This window comes from Pinus tabuliformis, chromosome Q (genome assembly GCF_031772625.1).
Source record: "Pinus tabuliformis cultivar Carrire ecotype Pingquan chromosome Q, CPIR1, whole genome shotgun sequence".
Lineage (NCBI taxonomy): Eukaryota > Viridiplantae > Streptophyta > Pinopsida > Pinales > Pinaceae > Pinus > Pinus tabuliformis.
This window is the reverse complement of record NC_142296.1, coordinates 937,949,840-937,959,259: the sequence shown is the minus strand read 5'-3', so window position 1 is coordinate 937,959,259 and position 9,420 is coordinate 937,949,840.

The window sequence follows — 9,420 nt, the reverse complement described above, 5'->3', positions numbered from 1 at the left end:
TGCATTAATTTGATGAATATAGATGTATTACAATTGCTTTGCTCAACTAAGCACAACCTGCAAGTGAATAATATATCTGTCTGCTCACCAAGAAGCTCTGACCCGGACTTATATAATTTCTTCCTCTGATTAAGCCCCTATTTCCTTATGCAATTCCTTGAGAAAATAGATTACACAATTCCTCAAGTTGATCGTTAGGTTGCATGCAATACCTGTACACTCCAGAATAGTTTGCAACTGATGTTACATTGCCTTGGAATCTCCACCATAGTTGGGGAACTCAAATTTTCTGCATGCACTAGCTATTTTGGGCTTATTGATTAATTAACTAGTTGATCACTGAGTTTGACTGAAGTCCCACTACACAACTGAACTTCCACTAGTTCCTCCAACAATTAGAACTAGTTTAACTGAAAACAACTTCAAATAACTGACCTTGATTGCTACAAATTAGCAATCACACATGCTTAACTAAACTCTAACTCCTCTAACTCAAATTTATTGAGCTAACTGAGTGACAAGAGCCATGTCACCTCAATTAACTACATTGAAGTTGTATGTTGATGTGGAAATTCGAATTTTCTCAATTTAATCAAGGTAAAATCAAATTGAGAATTTATTGCTGCATTTTTCAACAAATGTTGTTTGGGATTATACATTTTTTGAAGTGAACATACATGTTTGGAAGTCGGAATATAAGGAAGTTAGAACACCTCCTTTCTATATAGTTTTGGGGCATTTAGAGATGAAGAAATGCCTACATTTTGAAAATATTCCTTATGACATTAACATATATTGCATCAATATTTGTGCATACTTCAATAAATATGGACGTGTGGCACAAAAGTGTTTACAACGATGCTTTCATCCAAAAAATTGTTGGTTTAGTTATCCCGTTGGATTTTTAGTGGGGCAACACAACAAAATATATGCTACAGTGGGGCATATATTGTCATAAATCTAGATCTTTATTGTCTTTTTAGTTCGAACAATAGTATAGGGACAAACACCTAGGCTGAGATCATTGCACTATGGGCCTTATTATTTTTGCGCTAGATGGCTATCTATAGAGACATTGAATGTTTTCAGGGATTCCAAAGTTGCTATTGATTGGGTTAATGAAAATTCCTCCTTCAAATTGTCTATGCTTATCAACTGGATACACATAATCAGAATGTTGATAGGACTTTTCAATAAGGTGACGTTTTCCCATATATACAATGAGTAAAATAATATCGTTGATGCACTATGGAAGTAGGGACATACATTTCGACTAGGGGAGATCAATTTCTCTACATTCTATTTGGGTAGACTTCAAAGGATTGGAAAGATCCCATTTATATGAGTTCTGTAACACCCTCCTCCCACATCTACCCAAGCAACAAACCAACCGGTGTAAACATGTGGCGAGAAGTTATGATGATATGATTCGACCTCCTAAGTCATGTCAAGGAAGTGGAACCGACAAAAACACACCATACAGACCTTCAACATTAGCAATAATACCCCTAGCAACCATCCCAACCTTTCTTCTAACCAACCCCTGGGTCCCACTAAGGTTTTAGACCTCTGTACGCTCCCATGCTATGTGCATGCCAGCGTCCAGGGACCTTTGGATGCTCTCACAGGCCTGTAAGCCAACATTTAGGAACTATTTTGCATAGTGTTGTGCTAGTGTCCCTAAGATTTGAGCCACTTTTTCAAGCACAAAGCTCAAGTTACTGCCCATAAATGAATCACATCTTCATAACAATAAAATAACAGAGAAACGACAGTACAAATGCAATTACTCGAATAAGACCTTGACTAGACCCCTACTAGCCATGAAAGGCATTTCGTCAAACATATCACGAATATGTAATCTATAGGTGTAAATAACATATTTGAGCATAAGGGTCTCATACTTATATGAGATTCACTGTGAAGCATTGTTTCCTTATCACATTAGCTGTAGTTTCATCCATTAGGCCATAGATACATTGTTCATTCATATACAAGTAAAAACATGACAAGAACCATACATAGCCACTATCATAATACATATTCATAACCAACATAATAACAATAGAAATACCAAGGAAACAACAACCATATAATCCACATATAAACCAATATAATAATCATGAGATAACAAGGAGAAATAATCTCATATTAATGATGCAAAAGCCAACCCGGTATGGGACTACCACGTTCCACCCAACTGTAGAATGGCTAAACCAAACCTCTCTTCATCCATTCATCCCCGTGCCATATCCCAAGCATGAATGTGGGATCTCATAAAAGACATCAATAAAAAACCATCCATGGCTTCCAGAGGCCATCCACCTCAACCCATCAAATAGTGATTCCACCTCACGGTCGGACATCACAAAACCATCACTAGGGTCTCTACCCAAGTCTTCTAGGGCTCCAGACCATTTGTTCCATCCCGACTTCCAGAACTAGTAACTCAACCCACAATTGTTGTTGGGCTTCCAGGACTAGTAACTCAACCCACAACTGTCACCGGGCTTCCAGAGCATTTGTCCAACCAAGACTAGTAACTCAACCCACCAAGGGATTCCAGAGCATTTGTCCAAGCAAGGCTTCGAGGACTAGTAACTCAACCCAAGTTCTTACAGGGCTTCCAGAGCGTTTGTCCAACCAAGGCTTCCAGGACTAGTAACTCAACCCAAGCTGTTACAAGGCTTCCAGAGCGTTTGTCCAACCAAGGCTCTAGGAACTAATGATTCAACCCAAGATAAAGGAAACACGAGAACCAACTAGAAAAACAAATAAATAAACCCACAACACAATGGCTATCTAGTGAATGGTAAGGCTAGGCAAATCCACTATCAATCCAGGCAATCCTCCATGACAATTACATATCATAACCAAGAAACCACATGCATGCCAAAACTAGTGAAGAAAACATACATGCAACTTGGTATGTGCAAGCAAAACCCATTCTAGTTGTTGATCCTGATGTCCTCTTACGCTTTCCTGCTCTTTCTTTTCCTTCTTGCTCCAAAACTCCAAATATGCCACACTCTCCAAGAGTGCTCCAAGAAAACTCTAATTGTCCAAGGGTATGAGAGAGAGAGAGAATAGAGAGAGCTCCAAAACTGAACTGGCATAAGATTACACTGACCAAGCTTACCCACTGATCCTCATTAGCCTTTTTATTAATGAGGCCTCTATTTTTCTTCATTTTCCATTATTTTCCTTCAATTTCCTCCTCACATGCAACCTGTGACCTTTCACCTTCCTTTTCTCCTAATTTCCATTATTTTCATAAATAAAATGCCAAATAATGCTTCATGCCTTTCTAAAGCCTTTGCAATTGCGTTTGCCAATTTCCTTAGCCATAATAAACCAAATGAGCACCCACTAGGCTGTTTTTCCCACCATTCATCTTGGAATATGTGTCCCATGACTGTGGTCTTATATATTTTGACATGAATTTTTAACCAGGGTTGTTACAAAACCCTCCCCCTTGGGGGAACACCATCCTTGGTGTTCAATGACACCTATAAGCAACAAGACTGTTGAAAACAAAACATATTGCCCATGGAGTTTTATAACACAGCTCGTTGCAGTATTTACAATGACCATCTGTTAAAACATGACAAACATACCGTTTACTAGAGCTTTATAACACAACTCATTATGGTATTTACAATAATAACCACATATACACACATGCACATTTGCTTCACCTAGCAAATAACCATACTGTCCATGGAGCTTTATAAATTAGCTTGATACAATATTTACAATAATATACACATATGCACATTTGCTCGACCAATAGACAAAGGATATGATCACTGCATTCGCAACAAGGGAATCCAGAGGCTCACACCTCCACCCTCAAAGTAATACCAAGATTCACCTCCTTCCTAGGAAGTCCAAAATCCACTGCCATAGTCAAAGTTGCATCCAATGTCCAACGCTACAATCTAGCACCACTTGTCCTCTCAGTGAACAGTTATCGACTCATTGTTCCAGGGCACACTCCCAATGTGCATTTGATTCCATATGGCAATGCTAATGACCAAAACAAATATATCCCCGACCTTCCCTTCTCTACTACACAGTCCCTCGGGCAATCTGGTCACCCCCTTTCGTGCAATCACACACCTTCCAAGTTCTGATGGCACCCCCATCTCAGGCAGCCCATCCCTTGGCAAGGTTTCCTCGCATCGGAAGGTACAAAAAACAAGGCATGTCCCTACCTTAAACCATCATACCGGCCATAACATGCTCATGGAAATCAATGGAAACTATTGGGTACCAGTGTCCCACAATGGCCCTGCTCCTGAATACTTTACCAGCATACTACTGTATTTTCCAATTCCTTTTGTTGTTGCAAATTATTGTAGTCAATTTCAACCACCCAACTGGGCATGTTCATGTATTCTTGTACCAAGCACATAATTTCGATTAGATTTAAAATATATTGAAACAAATTCACATCATATCTCATTGGTAGCTCATCAATAAGGTACACTTGCAATCATGTTTACTTCCTATCACAACAAGTCAAACTAACATCTTTGACCAAATCAACATGTATAAAAATATCACATCACGTTAGCTCAAAACACAACCATCATTTATCAAAATCATGGATCACATGCAATCATCATAAACTAGAATCGTAGATCACATGTAATCAGCATAGACCAAAATCATAAATCACATGCATAATAAAACTGAAATAAAATGTTGATACTTATCCTTCATTGATCCTTACTTCTACCTTTGTTCTTTCTACACACACACCGGACTGGTTACCACACCATACAAACACTCAATGCCTTCTCCTATACCATGTGCACATACACATAGTGTGCATCACACACATACAACCACACCTGACACACAACACCATGCAATGCATGCACCTACACTTGACATACGACACATACATCTATGTACAAAACAACACAATACATGCGCCTACACCCGGTGGGCACCACCACACAATACATACACCTACACCCAGTGTACATCACAACACGATACATACACCTACATCCGACGTACAACACAATACATACATCTATACCCGATGTACAACCCCACACAATACATATACGTACATAGAGTACAACACCACGAATACACATGTCATGATACCACCACCACATTATGCACATACATCATACTACATGCCCTCAACTCAACATGTATGACATGCACACAATAGCATGCATTTGGTACCATATGTACAACATGTACATCGCACCACCTACACAACGTGTGACAACATCACATGTACATGGCACCACCTGCACAACGTGTACACAATGCCACATGTACACTGTACCACCTGTACAATGTGTACACAATACCACATGTACACACTACCACATACACGACATGTACACAAAATCACATGCACGACATGTACACAACACCACATGTACAACATGTGCACGACACCACATGCTCAAAGAACCACTTGTACAATCATGCACACAACACCATATGTAGATAGCACCATATGTACAACATGCACACAAAACCATATGTACATAGCACTGTTGAAAATAGCAACAAGAAATGCTAAATATAGAAGTGCTAAAAATAACATTGCTATAAATAGCATTTCGAGATACATTCCAATTTTAATTATTCCTTGAACTAAAATTGAGAATTAAAGTTCGAATTTGATCTTAGCAGCTGTTTGAAAAATAATTAATCAATTCATCTTGAGTTAATTAGTTGGGGAAAATCAAACATGAAGTCTATGTGAAGACATGCAACAATTATCCCTTTGATTGAGGAAGTTATCCCTTAACTAAGGAGATCAAGATGAGTTGTACTTTGAGTTGTAATTAGTTAGCTTAGTTAACTGAGTTAAGTCCAGTTAGATTAGTTCCAACAATTTGTGGAACTGATTGTGATTTCAGTTAGTTAATGCATGCATGCATGTAACTAATGTACTTCAGATAACTGAATATTCTCTCATAAATAACTCATGCATGTCAGTTTAGTCAGAGACCCAGTTGAGATCAGACGAAGGGACAGTGTACTATTAGTTGCAGGAATATTCCCATGAGGATATCTATTGCATGCAGAAGGAATTCTTTCCTTGAGGATTGAACAGTTATTTCTAAGTTTGGTGAGCAGTGTGTGAGGTAATTACACACAGGCGGCAGCTTGAGGACTCAGGAGAAACTGCGCAAGGAAATAGGAGGCTTGGAGGACTAAAGGAAGGCATATGTGTTGTCTATTCTGTCTCTAAGCAGCATTGAGGGATTATAATGAGAGCTGGATAGCTTGTGAGCTAAAGCTTTATGTAATCTAGAGATATTTCCACTTGTATGATAATACAGATAGCGGGGTTTTTAGCTGAGGCTTTCCATAGAGTATTCTTCTGTGTTTATGTCTGATTGATTTCTTCTTCATCTGTTATATGTGTTCTATTTGATCATGCTCAAAATCGATTAAGCTTCCGCAAGTTTGTTTGTAGAAGTAGATCAAGTATTTTTCTTTAGTATATTGCATTATCAGGTGATCTACGGTGAGAATTTCTACATGGTATCAGAGCAAAGGTGATCAAAGTGGAGAACAATATACGAAGAAGGGATAAGTTCGAAGGTTGAAGTTCTTGATTATAGAAATCGAATTCTTATCACATCTCAAATTTCACCAATGGCAATGGTTTGAAGGAATTCATTGATCAAGAAGTCCCCAAGCCAGTCGCTGCTAATGGCCAAGAATTGGCGAAATGGAAGAAATGTGTGGCTAGAGCAAGGAGGATTCTTCTGGAGGGAGTTCGAGAGCATTTTGTCTCGAGTCTCCATGGGAAGGAGACACCATTTTCAATGTGGAAAACATTGAAGGATCTATATAAGAACAACAACGATCAGAGGAAGCTGGTGCTGAAAGACGAGCTTCGGAAAATCAAGTGTGAAAAGGGTGACACGATCTCTACATATTTGAAGAAGCTCACCACCTGCAGGGATGAGCTTGGAAGTGTAGGAATCACGACAACCGACGATGACATGGTGAGTCTTGCTCTCCTCAGTCTTCCTAAGAGCTGGCATAGCTACCAAGGCTCAGTAAATGGAAGAGAGAAACTACAAGATTGGGAACGACTGTGGTCGGATCTGATGCAGGAGGATATCAGGAAAAGCACTAGAGATGGATCTTCATCAAAGCATGATGATGAAGAAAATCTAGCCTTAGTGAGTAAGGCGAGGAAAGGAAAAGGAAAGGCTTCCCATTCTAAATCAAGTTCTTCCCAAGGTGGGAAGAATATTGACAAATCGAAAGTGCAATGCTTTCATTGTCATGAGGTGGGCCATTATGCAACAAATTGTCCATAGAAGAAATCCAAGAAGGTATCCTTGAAAGGATCAGATGGTGAGGCACTGGCCTCACAGTTTGAATTGGATTTCACCCTCATCGCATGCATGGTTTCATCGATGGTGGGTTGTGTTTGGTACTTTGACAGTGGAGTCTCATTCCACATGACCGACGACAAGAGTTTATTTAGTACCTTAGAGGAAAAGGACCTCCAGATGCGCATAGAGATGGGCGATGATGGAAAGTACTATGTTTCAGGTGAAGGCATGGTTGTGTTTCAGAGGGAGCATGGAGCTCCTCTCACCCTGACTGATGTAAAGTATGTGCCTGGACTGAAGAAGAACCTTGTATCCATTGCAATGTTGGAAGACAAAGGCTATGATGTAGTCTTTAGTAAAGGAAAGGCATTCCTGAGACACACCGACACTGGACAGACCAAGAGGATTGGGATTCAAGTAAAGAATCTCTACAAGTTGGAGGTAGATGACTGTGTTGCATTGAGTTCCAAAGCAGAGTTGGTGCAAAGCCAAGATATTGGCGAGTTATGGCATAGAAGATTGGGCCACTTGCACCTTGGGGCCTTGAAGATCATGCAACAGATTTCTTTCCGGACTTCCCAAGGGTAAACTGGAGCAAGTGGATAAATGCAAAGGTTGTACCTTAGGTAAGTATGCAAAATCTTCCTTTCAATATCGAGACAGTCGAGTTGGAGAAATCCTGGAGCGAGTTCATACAGATGTGTGTGGACCATTCTCGACAGCCTCCACCGCTAAACATAGGTACTATGTTATTTTCATTGATGATTTGTCTCATAGATGCTGGATCTATTTCATGCAGAAGAAGGATCAAACCTTCTCAAGGTTTTGTGAGTTCAAAGCCTTGGTTGAGAAAGAATCTGGAAAGAAAATAAGGGCCTTGTGAAGAGACAATGGTGGAGAGTATGTCTCTCAACAGTTTAAGGACTTTTGTTTTGCAGAAGGAATTAAAGGGGAGTTTACGGCACCCCATAACCCACAGCAGAATGGGGTGGCTGAAAGGAAGAACAGAATGATTGTGGGAGCAGCTCGGGTGATGTTGCATGACCAAGGCCTACCACTTCATTTGTGGGCTGAGGCATGCAATACAACATTATACTTGCAGAATAGAAGCCCGCATCGTATACTGGGGATGAAGACACTAGAGGAGGCTTTCTCCGAGAAGAGACCAGATGTGAGTCACTTCAGGATCTTTGGCTCATCAGTATTTTTCCATGTGACCAAAGATGCCCGGAAGAAGTTAGAGCCAACAACAGAGTTGGGGATACTTGTGGGGCACACTGATACACCCCACAACTATCGGGTGTTCTTGCCTACTAGTTAGAGGACAGTGATACGAAGAGATCTGAAGTTCGACGAGCAGAAGGCCATGTGAGTTTCCCTTGAGAGGGAGATCAAGTTGCATGCAGAGGAGGAACTTTTGGTTCCTAATGAGGAGGAGCCTCAGACTGATGCGAAGCAGCCGCATGCAGAGGATCCAGGAGTGGAGACATCCACTCATGCATAGTCTTCTAGAGATGGGCAGAAATGCTCAAGGGAAGCTAACAGATTGTTGATGGATGCAAGATAGAATGTGGGAGAGTCATCTTCTCAGCATAAACAGAGGAGGTCACCTGAGTGGTACACTGGTTACATGGCCCTTGTTGGGGAATGTATAGAGACCGAACCATCTTCCTTCGAGGAAGCAGTGCAGCAGCCAGTTTGGGTTGATGTTATGGTGGAGGAGTATGACTCGATAGTTCGGAACAATGTTTGGGATGTGGTTCCAAGACTGAAGGACAAGTCAGTGGTGAGTTCCCAATGGCTTTACAAGGTAAAGCAAGCAGCTGATGGTAGTGTTGAGAAACATAAGGCAAGGTTTGTTGCCTGTGGTTTCTCATAGGTCAAGGGGATCGACTATGATGAGACTTTTGCTCCTGTAGCAAGGTACTCATCTATCAGATCAATGTTGGCACTATCAGCATAGATGGGTTGGAGGATCCATCAGATGGATGTGAAGACTGCATTCCTCAATGGCAAAACTGAGGAAGAGGTGTACATAGAGTAGCCAGAAGGATTTGAGACATTCAATCATGAGTCGCAT